The sequence below is a fragment of the Aphelocoma coerulescens genome, chromosome 19, assembly GCF_041296385.1.
Source record: "Aphelocoma coerulescens isolate FSJ_1873_10779 chromosome 19, UR_Acoe_1.0, whole genome shotgun sequence".
Taxonomy (NCBI): Eukaryota; Metazoa; Chordata; class Aves; order Passeriformes; family Corvidae; genus Aphelocoma; species Aphelocoma coerulescens.
The window spans coordinates 5,986,121-6,004,785 of record NC_091032.1 but is presented as its reverse complement, the minus strand read 5'-3'; the positions used below and the strand labels follow the sequence as shown (position 1 = coordinate 6,004,785).

Below are 18,665 nucleotides of genomic sequence, written 5' to 3'. Positions count from 1 at the left end.
CCTACTCTTCCAAACAGCAGCGTGGATGTCACCTTCCCAATTTGGTAAAGCTCAGCTTTAGGATTAAGCAAACATCAGATAAAAGCTGGATTTGGTGCATGGTCATTATGGCAAACACCAGGCACTACCGAAGGGCCAGGCTGGGGATTTGGGACAACTAATCCTGCTCACACTGGGACCTCTCAGGATCGAACCAGGCTCAGCATCTCACCCTTTCTCTCCAAGCATCTCAAAACTCTTCACCATTTTCCCCTCAGCTAAAATTAAAACGTCCAGATCATAAATCAGAGAATTTCTCCTCCTCTCTCCCGGGAGAACTTTAGGTTTTTCACATGGCGCCTTCCCTCCTCCCTGCTGGTACACACATTTTTTTATGCACAGATGCCTTTCTCAGCTGCTCCCCCAACCTCTCTGCCACACCAGCATTGTCTCTTTTCCACCACATGCAATATTTTAAAGACTCTCAAGGCTGAAACTTGTTCGAGGCCAAGTGATGAGCTCATCTGCAATTTAATAACTTAACACCAGTTCATGCTGTCAGCAGCAAATCACCAATCACTGGCTTTGCAGAAAACGCCCAGCATCTGGCTCCAGTCACTTTTTTTCAGCACATTCCCTTTTCCCAGGGGGTTTTACCTGGATAGCAAGTGCAGATTTCAAATAAATAAGGGTTAAAAGTGATAGGATTTATGAGCCAGGCATGGCTGTCTCAGGATAGATCAGAGAGGGGTGTTCAGGAGTGGATCCAAACCCCTGCACTCTGCTGGGGTGTTTTGTCCACGTGTGACAGGAAAATGGGAATGTCTCTGCAGGTGCTGACAGGAAAAAAGGGGAATTTTCGAACGGAAATCACCCACAACTTCTCTGCAGTTTATCCCACTTGTTTCCAGCTTTAGGAAGCTGGAAGCCAAACCATTCACCCATCCTTATCCACTGCAAGGACAGCTTCCTGCCACCAACCAGCTGAGCTCCCACAGGAGGAGTCTTCTGCAAATCAAGCAGTGTAAAGCTATTAGATTAAAAAAAAAAAAAAAAAAAAAAACAAAAAAACACACCAAAAAAAAAATCCAACCACCTACCCCACCCTGAATTTGAACTTTATATCAAAAAATCCAGCAGAAAAATGTAAAGTCTCCCTTCCAGCAGCCAACAACAGAAATTCCCCAGCCACAGCCATGAGAGGTGTAAGAAACTATTCTTGAAAAGAAAACCCCAAGCCAAGTGAGAGGCAGGGTCAGCCCTGCTGCTCTGCAGAAGGGATGCTGTGCCCAACCTGTTGTTTGCAGCACAACCACCAAAACAGCCCTTTTCCCCCAAAATTCAGAGCTCACCATCCACTCTCCAACAGATCCAGACCAACACCACCCAAGCAAAACATCTGGAAGCTGCAGCCCCAGCTTGCATTTCCCTCATGTCAGGTAAAACAACTTTTATTCCTTTCTGCTGTCAAAAACTGCAGCTCCCAGGCTTTGAAAGCTCCAAGTTGTGTTTCCATGAGACCAACATCCCCCAAGCCACACAGAGCCATAACCAACCCCAGCCAAGCCCATTTTTGCTTATTAAACCATTTATCACTGCAAATGGAGCTGTAATTAGGGGAAAATGCAGCAGGTCCATGTGAGGAGTCATTGAGAAAGCAGCCTCTGCTGTTGTTGTTTTCACCAACACAGAGTTATTGCTGCCCAAATGAGGTTCCTGTGCAAAACACCTCATCACAGCTGCTCCCAAATATCCCAAGAGCTGCTGTTTTGGCCAGCACCTCTTCCCAAACTCCTTTATCTCCACTAAATTCAGGGCTGCATCCTGAATTTCCAAGCAGGGAGGTTGGTGTTGTAAACAAGGGAAGGATTAATGCAGCGTTGCATCCATCACCTGCTCCAAGTTATCTGGGAAAAATGATTCCATGAGGTGAGACTGGTGTGGGGAGGGACGTCAGCTCGGAGAGAGGGGTGGGATGTGACTCAACCCCATGTTTTTCTGGATGGAGGACAAATCCTTCTGCTCGACCCCTTATGAAGTCCAACCGCTTCCTTCTACTCTTCCCCAAAAAGATTTTTGAGGCAGGAATCAATTTCTGGTTGAGAGAAGAGCAAGGCACCCCAAAGGTAATGATGTTCCAACATGTTTTGGGAAAAAGCAGCCCTCAGCCACACGAAGATGCCTGAATTTGCACCTTTGAGGAGGGCAAGCAGCATTTGGGAGCTCAGCTGCAGCTGGGCAGCTGTGATGGGACCAGCACATCTGGATGGAGCATCACAAAACCACCCTGGGAGCCTCCACACAAACCAGCAACTGCTCCTGGTGTCCAACCCACCAGGCTGGAGTAAAACCAGAGTTTAAATATGTGGGGTATTTTCTGTTTCACAGAGTTAAGATCGGTTTGGGAGCCACAAATTGCTCATTCCAGCCCTGAGTGAGGGTGCAGTGAGAGCAGGGAGTCGATGCTTCAGGGAAGGAGCAAACACTTCCCTGGCAGACTGACTCAAATAATAAATGGTGGCAGCTTGAACTCCCTCCAGGAGGCTGGAATTGGAGGGACTTGGAGAGCTGGATTAATGGGCAGAGATGTGATGCTGCCATCCAGATAATAAACAACCAAGGAGAATTGCAGAAAAATGCTCTTTTATTTCATGCTGCCAGGCAAAGGCAGGGACTCCAACTGGAGTTTGGCCAGACCACAGTTAAAACTTCTTCAACAGAGTGGATGTAGCCTCAGCTTTCCTGGTTTACAGAGCCAGTGGGATCCCAGGAAAAGCCTGGAAATGCTGTTTGGGTAAGGTGACTCCAGGATTTGCTGTGAACAACTCAAACAATTCCTATCCATCACTGCCTTTAACACAACTCTTTGCATTGAGCTCACCAAATATTATCCACTCATCCCTCCTCAAGCAGCAGGAGCTGCCCACATCCTGGTTTTCCATCCAAGCCAGGGGCTGTGGCTCCAGCTGGGGCTCCAGCCCCAAGCCAGGATCCTGCTGGCCACACAGAGCCTGCACCAGATGGCTCCTGGTGGGACCTGTCACTTACTCCTGCTGCTCCCAGACGGATGGGTGACAGCCCAGCCTGCCACCAGGCTCAGCCCAGAGGCACCAGAGTCTCCTTAGAACCCTCCCAAGGAGAGTGATCCCACCAAGTTTTCCTCCTGCAAAGGGAAGAGGCAGAAAAAGATGCAGGTCTAAGGAGGGTTTGAGCAAAGCACAACTGAGGGGTCACTCTTGCACCCCCTCAGCTCCTGGGAGCCAGCTCTACCCAGAGCCCCCCACATTCCCTGGCTAAAACCCAAAGAAAAAGGTTCATGCATCACCCCTGCACGACACCCACCCTGTTAACTCCAGTCTGGCTGCTGGGCCTCCCATTCACAGCTCTGCAGTGAAGCATTAAAAGAAAATATAACCAATTGAAGCAAATCTGCCATTTCCATCCCTCGTGTGTCTGCCCAAAGAACTTCCCAGAGCATCCCAGATGCTGCCTGGAGTATCCAAACCACAGCTCAGGAGCAGAGCTTCAAATTTACCATCCCTTTTGCCCTGTGACCTGTAGCTCTCAGGGCTGCAGAGGGAACTCCTGCCCCAGCACGGGGCTGATTCCCAGGATCAGTCCCAGCCTGGACCAGGCTGTGCTGCCATCTCCCAACTGCAAAAAAAACCCCAACTTATTTTCACTTGCAAAAGCCTTCTAGATCTCTGCTGGAAAATGGACTTGGAGGACAGGCTGCCTATTATCTCCTGTCAGGGAAGGAGCCAGAGCTGTCACCTAAGTTCAGTCTACTGTCATTCATATGATGATAGTGATTCATCCTACCCTAAGATAGCTGGGCTGACTCAGTCCCTGGATGAGGTTGTCTCTCTCAGTTACCTGCCAAGAAAAGCCCCTCCAATTAGCTGATCCTAGACATTCAATGTTGAGGCAACTGAAGCAGGAGAATCCCACTCGTGCTGCTCTCACCTTTGTTTTCCAGCGTGGCAAGCGCAGAGCTCTGCGTGGTTTCTGTGCCCGCTCTCCCAGCCAAAACCATCCCCATCTGTTGTGCAGCTGATCACCCATCAATATTAGTCAGATTTTTATGATTTGCTTCAGGCCCCCATGGTTTTTTTGGAGGTAACCCAGGGCTCAGACAACTCTTGTCCTTGGAAGGTGACAGGAGATGCCCGATGGCCACTAAAGACTTTTATTTGTGCATGCAGCTCTTGTGCTCACAAGCAGTAAACACACACACAGATCTCTGAAATAAGTATTTACAGGAACAAAAGAGAGAAACAGAACTGGGGTCCTTGCAGGAAAGGGGAAGAGATTCCCAAGTAGAGGATGGCACTGTCAGATGGGGAGGAATCATTCGCCCTCATAATTTCCACTGCCTGTGAGGGACCGCCTCAGTGTCTGGGCTTGCAGCAAGTGAACGGCTCCTGGTACAAGAGCAGCATTCCAATCACACAATTCCCTGCTTGGAATCCCAGACCAGGCTCCCCACACCCACTCCAGCTGATGGGAGCTGTTGGATCAACACTGAGCCCACAAGCACTTGGTGCAATCTGCTCCTCATCCCCACCTGCACCTACAGCATTCCACGAGCCAGACACCCCTTTCCTGCTGGGAAAAGAGTCCAAAAACCCTCCCTCGGATGGCTTAGCCTCAGCAATGAATCAAACAGGCAGCAAGGCTGGTGCTGCCAGTCCATCCTCCCACCCCTCTGTCCTCCCCCGGGTGACTCCGTGTGCCAGCCACTCTCGTTAAGCCGTGGGAAAGGGGCACGAGTCTCACGGGTAATTCGGGTTCTGGAAGTTCAGGGAATTGGAAGGGAAGAAGGAAGAGGCAAGGGAAGGAGCAGGATTTGGCTGTGGAAAGCCCTGCATGGCAGCAGAACAGATGCTCTGAGCTGGGCCAGATGGTCCCCAGCTGCTGTCAGGCAGCCTCTGCCTGGGACATGGGATCCTCCCAGAGCTGAGGTTTGGCTGATGGGATGGAGGATGCAGGAAAGATCAGCCTCACCTGGCTCTGGTCTAACAGAGCAAATGAGAGACTGGGAGTCCTCACCTCTCACTCTTCCCTGCTCTAACCCAGCCACCTTCTCCAAATCACCCTCCCTTCACAATTAACACAACACTGCATGAGCTGCCAGGCTCTGCTTAGGAGGGAATCAGGATTTGTTGTCCTGGCCCAGCAGCTGTGACCACAAGAGACTCCAGGAGGAGGCCAGTGTGGGTCTCCTGATGTACAAAGGGTGAAAAGCCCTCTCTGAGCCCGTCCTGATCCGCTGCTCCCAGGAGCAGGTGATCCCAGAACAGCCAAGTGAAACAACACATTTGCTTTTCTCACCACTCAAAAACGCTGCTTTCAATGGCCCCCCTTTGCCCTCCTCAGCCAGCAGAGCTGTTGCAATCCAACGATGGAGAAAAACTTGATAATTTCAGGGGATTGATAAGTGCAGCCAAAAATTCTGAGGTGGGGATTGCCCACACTTATCAGGGGGGGTTGTTTTGAGGCACAGCTCTGCCCAGCCCTGGGAAACATTCCCACACCATCCAAAGGCACTGAAATTCCCAGAGAACCTGCAGCATCAATAATGATGTTCCTGTCTCACCTGGAAGCCTCCTGGCACGCCCACAGCAGCCAGAAGAAATCAATCCATTCCTGCACACACAATGAGAGGCTGCAACCCAAGAACTGCTGTCCAAAACCTGCTTCCATTTCCAAGCCCTGAGCTGATTATTATTGCATTAGCCACGAAGAGATGCATTGTTAACACTCAATGGATGCTAAACTTTGCTTCAAAGGGATGGAATTTCGGGGTGGGAGACTGGAGGAATGCTTTGGGATCCTTTAATAGGTGCTGGAATAAAACCTCAGATATTTCTGATACGGAAAATGAGCATCAGTGATTCCTCATTACAGCCCTCTGCCAGAGTTATTCAAGGGAAGTAATTGAAGGCATCTATGAGAGGCACAAATATTCAATTAACTCTCCAAGCTGGCTGCTGTGGAATAATGTGAGCATGACAAAAAGATAATTTAAGTGAACAAATTGCAGCTGACTCCCATAAAATCATGCCAAGCCTTTTTTTTTTTTTTTCTTTTTCTTTTTTTGGGCCATTTACACCATTGCAGGAGCAGAGGGAAAAAATGGGTTTGGATCAATAACAATACCTGGATATATCAAAATCCAGGTATATCCCTGTTTTTTCACCAGCAAAAATAGTGGAATTACTCCTTACAGCTGCCTTGCTTCACTCAGCACAAGAATCTGGCTGAGTATGACTGCAGGAATTAAGAGATTTTGCAAGGTAAAAATGTAGAGGGAACAAGTTACAGAGAGATTTTAGCTCAAAGCAAAAGAGGAGGAAGTAGGGCTGAACTAAACATTGAAATAAAAGCTCCCTGACCCTTTTTTGCATTAAAATTTATCCTCAGGAACAGCCTATTCCATGAAACCACTGTGTACCTTCCCAATGGTTAAAAGGGAATTCCAGCAAAGGAGAAAAACCAACCCAATCCCACAGCACCAAACTCGTTTTCTGAATTAAGACAAAGCAACAGGAGTGGAATAAAAATAAAGGTTTCCCCAAGGAAGCCAGCATCACTCAAGTAATTAACATGGACAACATGAATTTCAATTCTTTCATTTGCAAATCCAGCATCTCCAGTTAATCTCAAGCATGGACAAAGTCCATTAATGAAGCAGATTCCTGTAATGGGATTCAAAGCAATGGCAAATCAATGCAGAAAAAAACTTGTGCGATTAAATAATCCACACTTTGCATAATAACACCAGTGCTGTGTGATGCTGCGTGGTCATGTGGAGACAAATCCCAGAGCAGCCCCTCCTGAGCAATCCCAGCAGAAATACCCAGCAAGAAAATCAGACTGAGATGGGAAAACCGCCCTGCTCAGGGGCTCTGGGGTGAAATCCATGAGCCAAGGGAAAACCTTCCTCACACTCCATGGAACCTCTCCAGGGCAGCCCCACACACAGCTGGGAGTTCCCCAAGTAGTTGTTCAAAGAGTGAGGGGAGATGATCTCCCTCAAAATCCTTTCTCAACCCTTCTGGTCTCACCCTGGGTGCCTGGCAGGGCCCTGCTCTCCAGGAGGTGCCAGTCCTGGAATTCAGCAGCCCCTGGTCGGACCTTTCCTGTGCCCTCCACTGCCAGCTGGGATGTCTTTATTGACAAACACTGATCCCAGCTCGCCCTGTTTCACCAAACCACCGCCTTTCTTGTCATCTCTGATGTCTCCCCCTTGAACAAAAGGAGAGACTGAGTCACAGCAAGTTAAACCCCCACCCCAAACTCACACTGCTGCCCTTACCATCCCCATTTCCAAACACCTTCAGCTGGGAGGCCAAAACTCTGCTCTCCTCCTTCTCCTCTGGGATATCCCCTCTCGGGCTTGCCAAGTCAGAAAAGCACTTAAATACCTGATTAACTACAAGCACATGTTTAAATCCCGCTGGGGCCAAGGGGGTTGGATTAGCAGAGCACTTAATACAGAATTTGTTAAGCAAAACTTCTTTTTCCTCCACCCAATTCCCTTCACAGCAACACAGGGAAGGACCGGGGCACCCCACAGTGAGATGCAGCTCAAGTGAGCACTGGAAGAAGCATTTTGCACAAAATCAGGGAATGAGATCCCAGGGAACACAAGCTGTGCCCTCGAGAGCCAGCCCAGAGCCAGCCAACCTTTCCAGTAAGTGCCATTAAGATCCTCCTCTTCTTTTCACCACACTCCAGGCTCCAGAAAGGCCAGAAGGTGGTGGCTGCTGGTCCTGAGCCTCAGCGATGGGACAGATTAACCCAAAAATGGCCTGAGAGCCCCCGTGCTTGGCTGACAAGAGAAATCCACCCCAGGTTTCCCCGGGGGTGCTGAACAGACACAGGCAATAAACAGCTTTGCTGCTGTGCCCTGTCCCTCCTGCCCTGTTTGTAGGGTCTGGGTCCTCTCCGAGGGGAAGGGCCGCTTTCAGCACCCCCAAACCCACAGGACCCCCATGCCAGGCAAGGAGAAGCAGGAGCATCCCTCCTGCCCACCCCCTCCTGCTGGGACAGGCAGGATCACATCCAGTTTTCAGCAATAAAAGGTGTCAACCCACCACCCACCCCCCAACTAAAATCGAGTATTTCTGCTTTGTTTGACAGCCAGGGCCATTAAACTGCTGTTGTTGCTATCCCATTTCCCAGCGGGGATGCCAGAGGAACTCGGGAGGATGAGACACAAAGCACACCTTGGCCCAGGGGAGTTGTGCCAGGGAAATCCAGCCTGTGATGGATCTGTGGCCCGAGGGATGAGAAGGAGCCGTGAGCTGCCACTCTGGGTGATGAAAACCTGGAGCTCACTTTGCAGGAGAGGGCTCCAAGGAAAACCTGCTGCTCCCACTGCTGAGTCACAGCTGCTGTGCCGAGTTCAGTGCAGGCTTTTCCTTCTCACTGCTCCCAGCCTGGAGTAGGAGTTTCCTGCCACCAGTGGCTTCCACCCAGCCCTCACTGTCGGGGTGAGGACCAAAAGACACCCAGGAACAAGGCAGAGAGCAGCTCCAGAGCGGGAATATCAGCAGAGCATCCATGTCTCCATCCATGCCCTGGGCTATTCCCTTAATTCCTCACAATGTGACACCACCCCAGGAAATGTCCCCAGAGAGAAGCCTGGAATGCCACAGGTAACAGAGCACCCTGCTAATCCCTCGTGCTTCCCCGTGGGTGGCTGAGCCTTCCTGGGAGCACCAATCTGGGTTCCATGGAATGCTGTGGCCACAGGATATTCCCACAGGTGCCGGAACAAAGCCTTGTGGCCTGCAGCTCCTACTCCCAGCTCCGGCACTGCAAGCCCAGAATATTTCTTTTCCAACTCTAAAATAGCCACCACTGATATTTTTTTACACCAGCAGCTCCTCCTGAAGTGAACAGCAGAGGAAGGAGAACCCCAGAAGCTTTCAGGACCCAGAAACTCCTTAATCTCATTGCTCAAATCCAACCACGGGGCTGAATAATCCCTGAAACCTGATGCGGGATGATGAGCTGAGCAAGAAGAAAAGCCAGGATGACCTCATTGCACTGAGCCTTCCCTTCCCTGCTCCAGTCCCACCGAGACATCCACAACCCCGGGCTGGAATTCCTCAAATGGCCACGAGCAGCTGATTTCAATATCATTAAAACATGACTGGTTTTGAGCTGGTTTTAAAGTGGAGGAGCCTCTGGTGTGTGGGGAATCAGAGATGTGGGTGAGCCACGGGGTGGCATTTAGTACACAGTGACACCAATCCAGCCTCGGGACCAACCCCGAGCCAAGAAATGCCAGAAATTCATGCCAGGAAGGAAGATTCCCTTTTTGCAAGGCACGAAACAGGAAGAAAAAACCTTGGTTTTCTCTGAAGATCCCACAGGCTCATGCAAAATCACCTCTGACAAGTAAATAGGTTGGGAAAAGCTCTCTCTGAGAGCCAGGCTGCCAGGCAGACTCAATCTGTGTTATCTTTTCCCTTTTCACTTTATCTTCCCTGATGTGCCTGCTCAGGAAGAGATAAGGAGCAGCTGCTCAGAGCCCTGCTTATGGTTTTGCCACTTCTGTGCACTTCATTCCTGTTCCTGGGAATTCCCTGCTTCTCTTCCCCTTTGCCAAGGGGATGCTCAGCCTTTCTGCTCCTCCATTCCCTCTGCAAAACGAGCAGTACAGAAGCTTTTCCCTGGTAAAGAATGTTGGAATCATTTTGGGCGGAAAAGCTCGAGTCCAACCACTATCTCACCTCTAAACCCCACATCCACACATCCCTTAAATCCCTCCAGGGATGGGGGATTCCAGCATTTCTCTGGTGGGATAACCAGCATCCTGCTGGCTCTGGGATGGGTCAGTCAGAGGTGAAACATCCAGAGATGGAGCTTGGTCAGCGCTGGGTCCCACCAGGATTTCGCATGCGTCATTCCCATCCTCCTGCAATCAATGGAATGATCTCAGCCTGTGGGAATGGCACTGTATTCCTGCCTTTGGGAATATTCCAGACTCCTGTATTTTTGCCCTCCTCCAAAGGGAGGGCACACAAGCAAACACGAGTCCTTGAGGAAAATAAAGTTTGATTTACGCAATGTGGCAACAACAAGAGGTCTTTTTTTTAAAAAAGACCTTTCAGGAGAGGAGTTTGGCTGATGTATTTTCTTTCAGGAGAGGAGTTTGGCTGATTTATTTTCATTGTGTTGGTGGAGAACAACAGCTGACAGGCAAGAGATGAAAGCACCCCAAGCAGAGATTCCTGAGAATTTCAGGGAGTTCATCTCATCCGAGAACTGCTCTACATCTAAAAAAGGATGGAGGAGTTTCTCAGAGCCAAAACTCACACTGCAAGGTGCAAGGCTGACCCTGTCACCTGCACCGTACCAGCTTCTCCATCCTCCTCCTCCTCCTCCTCTGGACAGCACCAGGGTGGGAAGGAAAACAGAGGGAAAACCAAGCAGGAGTTCAGGAAAAGCACCGAAGCTGCTCCTGTTTTGCAGTTCAGCCTTCCCACTGGATGACCAGTGCCATGGATTGGAAAGGCAGCTTTGGGACGTTCCTCCCCTGCCAAGAAATGCCAGGAATTCCTGCCTGGAAGTGGTACAGTTCCAGCAGCTGGTCCCCACGTGGGAGCAGGGCCGGGATGTGCTGGATGCCGCACACCCACGCCCGTGTTGTTTACAAGGCACTCAGGGCCTTTACAGGGATGCAGACATCCTAAAATCCAGGAAAACCTGGAGGCCTGGCAGCTCTTGGAGCTGCTGACACCTTTGTTCTACAGCAATGAGGCAAGAGAGAAGAATGCCATGGAAAGGACTGGATTTTTATACTGAAAAGGAGATGTGGGAGAGCAGATGTTGTGCACGTCCAGCTGAGACACCTTTATCCCTTCCCAAATCCACAAATCTTGCAAAGACTGGCTTGGCTTGGAAGGGACCTAAAAATTCATCTCATTCCACCCCCTGCCATGGGCAGGGACACCTTCCACAGACCAGGGTGCTCCAACCTGGCCTTGGACACTTCCAGGGATGGGGCAGCCACAGCTTCTCTGGGCACCCTGTGCCAGGGCCTCCCCACCCTCCCAGGGAGGAATTCCTTCCCAATATCCCATTTAAATCTCCCCTCTGTCAGCCTGAAGCCATGGCAGCCGCTTTGCATCACCCAGCCTGGTGATACTTTGTGTTTTTGGGCTACCTGGTGAAGAGTTCCACCTCTAACCCAAAGAGAGGATGAAAAGCAGAGTCTCAAACTCAGCGGGGACAGCAGGAACAGCTCCACACCTGCAACCACCAGGGTCCTGCTGAATGCTCTGAATTCCCCTCCAGAGGCCCCACATGCAGTCCAGCTGTATCCATCCCATCCCTGCTCCCTGGGCAGGCACTCTGTAATCCCATTAAACAGCCTGACAGCTTGGGAATGGCACACACGCAATAAAACCTCGACTTTGGCCTCTGGAGGAGAGGCTGCCAGGTGGCCCGAGGAAGGGAACTGCTGGGATGAGGTTTTCCTCTCAAAACACCCACAGAAAAATGGGGAAGGGAATGGATGAGACCATCAGCCTGGGGAAATTATCCCAAATTTTTCAGGGTGGCTCAAAAGCCTCCCATTTCCCATCCTGAGACTCAGTCAGTGCTGTGCTCTACATCAGAGGGAACTGGGAACCTTGTCCCTGATTTATATCAACAAAGGAAAGTCAGTTTTGGGGATTAAAGGAAGAAATGAAGCCTTTCCCATGTTTTATGCCACGCTTGTGTGTTTTGATTTGCAGCATCAGATTTTTAGATCTGGTATTTGGTATTTTGGTTGGAAAATAAAATCTTTGTAGAAAGTTTTCATAGTGACTTCCCTGTCTGGCCCCAGGGGATTTGGATGCTCCTTTGAGGATCCACCTTGGCAGTGCCTCCAAACTGGAGGGATGTGAGGTGGGATCCTCCCAGCTGGCTTGGTCTCTCCAGAGCAACCCAAAAGTAAAGGGTTTGGGCTCATCAAAGTGACCAGGAAATGCCCAAACTTGCTGAGGAAGAATTAAGGAATGGGCTGCCCAAGGATTCAATTCAGTGACATTAAAATTCAATTCATGCTGCTCTATAAAATAGCTTTAAACATTAAAATACACTCACTTTAAACCACCCAGATGTCAAACCAGCAATTTAGGGTGACGCCAACCTCTGGTCAGGCTTTAATACTAAAATTTTATGATTTATTTCATTTTAAGGAGCTCCTGTTAGCCCAGGTAGGCAGGACACAGCTGCCAATGATTTTAGGAAAGTCACTACTAAAAACACAACCAGAAAAGAGTGAAGTGCAAACACAGCTTTTGGGAGGGTCTGGTTCTCTCACATGGTCAAAGAAAACATCTTAATTTCAGTTAATTCAAAGGTTGCACTCCATGATCTTTTCCAACCTGAATGATTCTAATTCACTTAGTCCAGTTTAACGCTGAATTCCAGCAATGAAAAAATCAGGAGTGCGAAGGAGAAATGCACATTTTCCAATCTGCAAGTCAAACTGCAACCTGAGAGAGCAAGATCTGTAATTATGGTGACCAGAAGTGTAATTCATGATGCACAATTAATTCTCCACTTAATGAATCAACCAGTTTTAAATGCAAAATGTGTTTTGAGACATTTGCTTTGTCTGCTGTCTTATCCAGCATATTTTGAGTTTATTAACTGATCAAAGACCATTCAAAACCACTTTTCTGCTCTTTCAGTTTCTTTCATTTCTGTGTAACTCGAGCCAGAGATACAAAAGGATCAATTATTCCTGTAAACCCCAAATTCACCATTTCTCACCAGAATAAAAACACACAAATTTTCTCACCCAGCCACACAGCTGCCTAAATAAATGTCCCCAGATACACCAGGCTCCCTCCTCAGCAAAGGAAGTATCCAATTACACTGAGCAGGAGCAGCTTTTTACAACCAAACAGGAAAACATCCTCTTTCTTACAGAATAACCCCCCCCAAAAAAATCCTACCCACAAAAAAAATGGCTGCTTAAATCAAGATTTAAACCACAAAAAAACGGCTGCTTAAATCGAGATTTAATCCAATCCTGGATGATTTTGGCTGGATGTAAAGCATGGGTGCAGGTCATTCACACTCTCATCCCAAAATGCTTCTCTGCAAGCCCAGCAAGGCCACAGAGACATTTGGGAGCAAGATTTCCCCCAAATCCTTTCTTCTTCCAGTGCTGGAACAGAGAGAACTGTATCCAAATCGATGGATAAATGGAAATACATGGCAGGATTCCAGGATGAACCAAGGCTTTGGGGCTCTTTGGGCAGGTTCCAGTTCTGTTTCTGCAGAGATCTGGGCTCCTCTGCCCTGATTTTGGGGAGCTCAGTCTGAACCAGGGCTTGGGGTTTGTTCAACACCAACCAAACCTGGGCTAGAGGCTGCAGCAGCTTTGATTCATCCCTCGTGCAGGGAACTGGGGCTCTTCCATCGAGGTCCAAACCCCCACACCTCCTGTATTCCAATTCCCACTGGAGGTGGGGATGCCCCAAATCCCAAACCAGTCCCCACGAGGAGCTCTGTGCTCCGTGGGAACGGGGACAGAGGTGTCCCAGGAAAAACCCTCAGCACATCCCCGGCCAAAACAACCATTTCCCACTGCAGGCTGCTCTCCTTCCTCAGCAGCCTTCGCTCTCCCCTGCTGGGATTTCATTCCTGTGCCAAGATCCCGGCCTTGGGGAGGGTGGGGGTGAAGGAACAGCCCTGCAGAACAAGGCAGGAATTAAATATTCCCAGCTCCAGAGTGGGCTCAGTTTAAGCATCTCCTGGGAAAGGGGAAGAGGCAGCTCTGGGAATTTCCCAGCCATGGGATTGGGGCTCCCAGGCACAGATTGGCTCAAAGCCTTGTGCCTTTCCATCAGGAAAATCCAGGGAATCTCTGCACTAAGAGAGAAGGTGGCACAGGAACCACTCAAGGAGGTTTCAGTATCGTGTTTTCCAAGCTCGTCCTTGGAGTGGGAGGAAGGGACAGGCAGAGCTCGCTCACCTTGGTGTGTTTTGCATGCTGGGAGTTAGAAAACAGAACTTCACCTCCCACAGAGCTGCAGGTCCTGTCCCTCACATCCATTCCCTCATTTTCTGTGGCTAAACAGAAAGCAAGGAGCTGAAAAACCCAGGACACAAATCCCCATCCTCCAAAAAAAACCCACACACTCCAGGCTCTTGCTCCAGGCTCCTGCTCCAGGCTGGCCTCTCATTAACCAACCTTAATTCCAACACAAGTGCTGTTAGAATTGGAATTAATATTCCAGTGCCTCACTGAAATCTCCTCCAAATGCAATCCCTGAGCACTCATGGATGCTGCACTGGAATGGGCAGCGCCAGCAGGAGCAGGGAAAGGCCTGGAAAGCTGCTCAGAAACAAATCCCACAGGCAAAGGGGACATTAAGGGACTGAGATCAGCAGCCAGCAGCAGGATCCAGTGCTGGGGAGGAGCAGACCTCGAGGAAAACCTCCATGGGCCAGCAAGGATTTTGGAACCACTGGAAAACACAGAAATATCTCGTAAAGAAATTCCCCCAGCAATATCAAACCCGAGCCCTGCTCTGCAAAGCAGGACAGCCAGAACTCTGGGAAGATTATTGGGATATAAAGAGGCCCTAAGGAATGAGATATCCACTGAGATACCCAAAGGCACGAGGAGGAAGGCAGCTCCCACCCCTCGGCTCTCTCCAGAGCTGGTGAAGCTCAAAGCCTTGCACAAAGGAAGTGCCTCTGACTTTGAAAGACACAAAGTCTGAAAGATAAAGAGTCTTGAAAAGATCTGAGAACTCTGGAAAGCTCCAAGCAGTTCCTGCTCTCCAAGCAGCAAGGTCAGAGCTGGGAATAATTGGAGCTAAAACCTTCGGTTTGGAGAGGAATGGAAAGAACAATTTGCTTTTCCTTTTAGAGGCAAGATTAAATTCACCATGCAGTGATCTTTGCTCCAAAATTTGAAAGAGATGGAAGCTGAGACACACACGCAGAAAGAGAAATGGAATCAGGCATTAAATCATATTAGGCTTTTGGCCAGGACCTGAAGATGTTGAATGCTAAAGAAATTCCACATCCCTTGTAGGAGAACGAAATGAATATTAATATAGAACCACCTCCCTTAGCTAAGAGCAGGCCACAGCCACAAATCCCCCAACACATCAAACCCTAAAGCTCCAATACTCTGAATTTCAGGTGCATCATCCCCCACTCCTGCCCCCCAAGCCCCCCCAGCAGCACAGCCTGGATGCCAGCGCTGGGATGTGCAAGGAGGGCTCTGCCCACACAGCCATCACACCCACGCGCTGGCAGGGAGAGGAGACATCCTCACACTCTGGGCTTTCACAGTCTGAAGCAAGATAAAAAGGAAAAGAGGAAAAATAAAATTAAAAAAAGGCGCATGCCAGGCTGGCTGCAGGGCTGGAGCCCCGAGCTGCTGCATTTCACTTCAGGTGTGAAGACAGCAGAGCCTGGGGGGGGGGGGGGGGGAAAGACACATTCCTGCAATTATATAAACAGAAAAAGTGCTGAGCAGGGGCTGAGTGTAACAACAACCATGAACTTCTGCCAGCTCTGAGATTTCTGTCTGCAGTGAAGGCACAGGCAGGAGCTCATTCTCTCTTCCAGATGCCCACAGCACACAGCCCAGCCTAACCCAGCCCAACCCAGCCCAGCCTAACCCAGCCCCCACTTTGTGATTATCCCCCCTCTCCCCGCCAAGACACATTTCCCCCAGGAGCAGCAGCAGCAGCCGCCACCTTCCAGGGGGTTCATGACATCCAAGGCTGCCTGGACAAGCAGGCACAGGACACATTCCACTGGGGATGGGAAGAGAGCAGCAGGATGGGAAGAAGGCAAAGATGCTGCAAGGGAGCAGCAGGGCAGGGTTTGGGAGCACGGAGGGAACACCAGAGACCCTGTTTGGAGCAGGAGACCCCCCACCACTGCCAGGAGCGTTTGTTGTTAATACCTCCAGCAGCCTAAGGGTTAAAAAGAATTGTGGGGAGCGCTGGTGGGGTTTCATCAGCAGCTTGAAGCAGAGGAAATGAGTGTTCACCCCAAAGCCACCCCTCTCAGAGCAGGGTTACCCAACTTCCACCCTGCGGTGCCCGGCGCTGCAGCCAGGGCAGCTCCCTCCCTCTGCCCAGCCCCACTTGAGGAAAAACAATCCCAATCCTGCAAAACTCCTCATCCCTGTCTTCTGCTGGCTGGGAGGAGCCCAGAGACCCCAGGCTGGATCACCTCTGGTGCATCAGCTGGTCTGAGCAGGCAGGAGAAGGGACCAGGAATTCACTTGTGGGGCAGACACAACAGTGCTGAGCTCCTCCAGCATTCCTGGAACACAGGATGGGTTCCATGGGAATGCTGCTTCAGGGCCAGGAGCAAGCACAGAGTGGTGGCAGAGTCCAGCCACGAGTCTTTTCAATTTTTCCACGCAGCTCTTGTGTCTCAAAGGAGTCACAGGAGCCCCAAGTGAGCTGTCTCCATCAGTATTTTTAATTTTTTTTGGTGTTTTACCATTCCCACTGGTCAAGCCCCCTCTTACAACGAAGATATCCATCATTAATTAATTAAACATCCCTGTGCCACACAGTTCCCAGGCCCTGCTCAGGCCGTGCCTTGTTCCCCACAGCTTCTGGCTGGAGAATCCAGGGCTCAGCCTCGGGTGGGGCAGGGGGACACCTGCACCCACAGCAGTTTGTGGGATGTTTGTGGGATAACCCACAGGGATCACGGGCTGGATCACAGCCAGGAGGGGGCTGCCACAGGGCCTGCACGGCTTGGTGGGCACAGAGCTCATTTGCTCCCAGCCCTTTCCTGCAAATGGGATTTTTTGGTGGTGTTTTTGCCCATTTGGGGCCCTGACCCCTCTCCCCTGCCCTCCACACCCCAGCAGTGCCCACTCCAGGCTGGCACAGCAGAGAATCCACGTTCCAAGTGCTGCAGCTCTGCCACACCTTGGACCTTCTCATTTGGCCTCAGCACCCAGGGATTTATTGCCACACTTCGCTTCCTTTTCCCCTTTTCCCCATTTAATCCCTGGAACTGCTGCTCACCTGCTCTGAGCAGAGGATGCTCAGATTTGCTGGATTCCTCCTCCTCCCCTCTCCCACCAGCCCCCAGAGCAGCAGCAAAAGCTCCACGTCGAGCCATAACCAATGGCAAATTCCTGGAGTGCAACGTAATGTGCTGGGAAGCGCTTCCCCGTTTCACTTGGGAAAAGCGATCCCGTTTGGCAGCAGGGAGGAGGAAAACACGCTTTGTTTTACAAATCCTCTCCCCAGCAGGAGAGACACTCCCAGAATTTAATATACTGACACTGCTTGGCTGCCTCAAGCACTGAAACTCAAGAGTATGGAGGGGGAAAAAAAGAAGAGTAAAAATAAAAGTGCCACGCACTGTAAGGTTAAAACCTATCCTGCTCTGCAGCTGGTGGTACTGGGAATAGTGGGGCTGGAATTCTCCCACCTGGATTGAGTGAAGGGTCTGAGAATGGATTCCTGTGGCCCAAGTGCTGGACATGCTGAATGAATTCGTTTTGTAGCTTCTCCCTGCAGCAGCTCCTTGTTGGAAAGCAGAGAAGATGCTGCCAGGTAAACCTAGGAAGTCACTTCCTACAGATAAATTCCAAGTTATTCCATGCAGGAATTATTTCCATGGAAGGCCAGCGGCTCCTTCCAGGTGACCAGCAAGCCTGAACTCCAGCCTCAATCAAATTTTAATTATTTCAGTGTCTTTCCACTGCACTTAAGTGCCAAAAGCACCCTCCCTGAAGCACCGTGGGGATGGCTCAGGGGAAAACACCTCAGCCAAGGAGAGCAGCGGGCACTTGTTGGGATTTAGGGAATTTGGATTTGGGGGATTTGGATTTTGCAGTGTGGGGTTTGGGCTCCAGAGCAGAAAGAAGGAAAAAGAAATGAGTATCTGTGTCCCAGGAGCTTGATGTTAAATCAGCCTGGCTGTGCCAGAGGAGCACAAACCCTTTGGAATGGCTGCTGGCAGCAGGAATAACAGGAGTGTTATTTTGAGGGCAGGCAGTGGGATCAAATTGCCTCCACACCAGAGACCACTGCTGACCTCTGTGAGAAGCAAAGTCTGTCTGCTGTCCGTGCTTTTTATCGTTTTAAACAAAAAAAAATCACTTTGTATCTCAGTATTTTAGAGTTGTTTGCAACCCTCAGGCATTCCCAGGAACACAAATTAATCCTTACAAGAGCCTAGAAGGAAAACAGCATCGCTCCAACCTCAGGGGAGGGAGAAGGATGGATAAATTCGGAGAAATCCTAAAGGCCACAGTGGACATTGGTGTCAGTGGAGGGGCTGGGTTAGGGTTTAAAATTCAGGATTGCAGCCTTGCCCTGATTATCACACACAGCTTTTGTGTTAGCAGGCAGGAAAAAGCCCCCCAAACCTTGTCTTGCAGGATGTCATGGCATGGAGACCTGAAAAGACAGAGATTTTCACCTCTGGCCATGTGCTCATCCTGCTCCAAAAAAAATGATGGAGCCCCTCCACAGGCAGGGATGCTGTCACCCACCCCTCAGCAGCACGCTGGGCTGGCCTCAAAGCCTGCTGAAGTCAGTGGAAAGGCTCCCAGTGACCTAAATGCTTGGGATTAAAAAAATTCTCAGCTGAGAGCTGGGCACCAGGTCACTGGGTTTGCCAGGAATACCCCAGTTTTGCTGGAAAACCCTTGATTTTAC

General features: G+C 50.1%; 1 protein-coding gene and 1 long non-coding RNA gene across 3 annotated transcripts in view; both read right to left on the bottom strand.

Moving 5' to 3' along the window:
- LRRC75A (leucine rich repeat containing 75A) overlaps positions 1 to 18,665 on the bottom strand; it is a 62,955-nt gene that overhangs the window by 37,905 nt on the left and 6,385 nt on the right. The window lies entirely within an intron of this gene.
- Positions 2,627 to 4,040, bottom strand: LOC138120547 (uncharacterized). The gene is made up of 3 exons (XR_011155883.1): positions 3,946 to 4,040; positions 3,802 to 3,855; positions 2,627 to 3,142 (listed from the first exon to the last, which is right to left on the bottom strand). It is a non-coding gene; the product is annotated as an uncharacterized lncRNA (long non-coding RNA).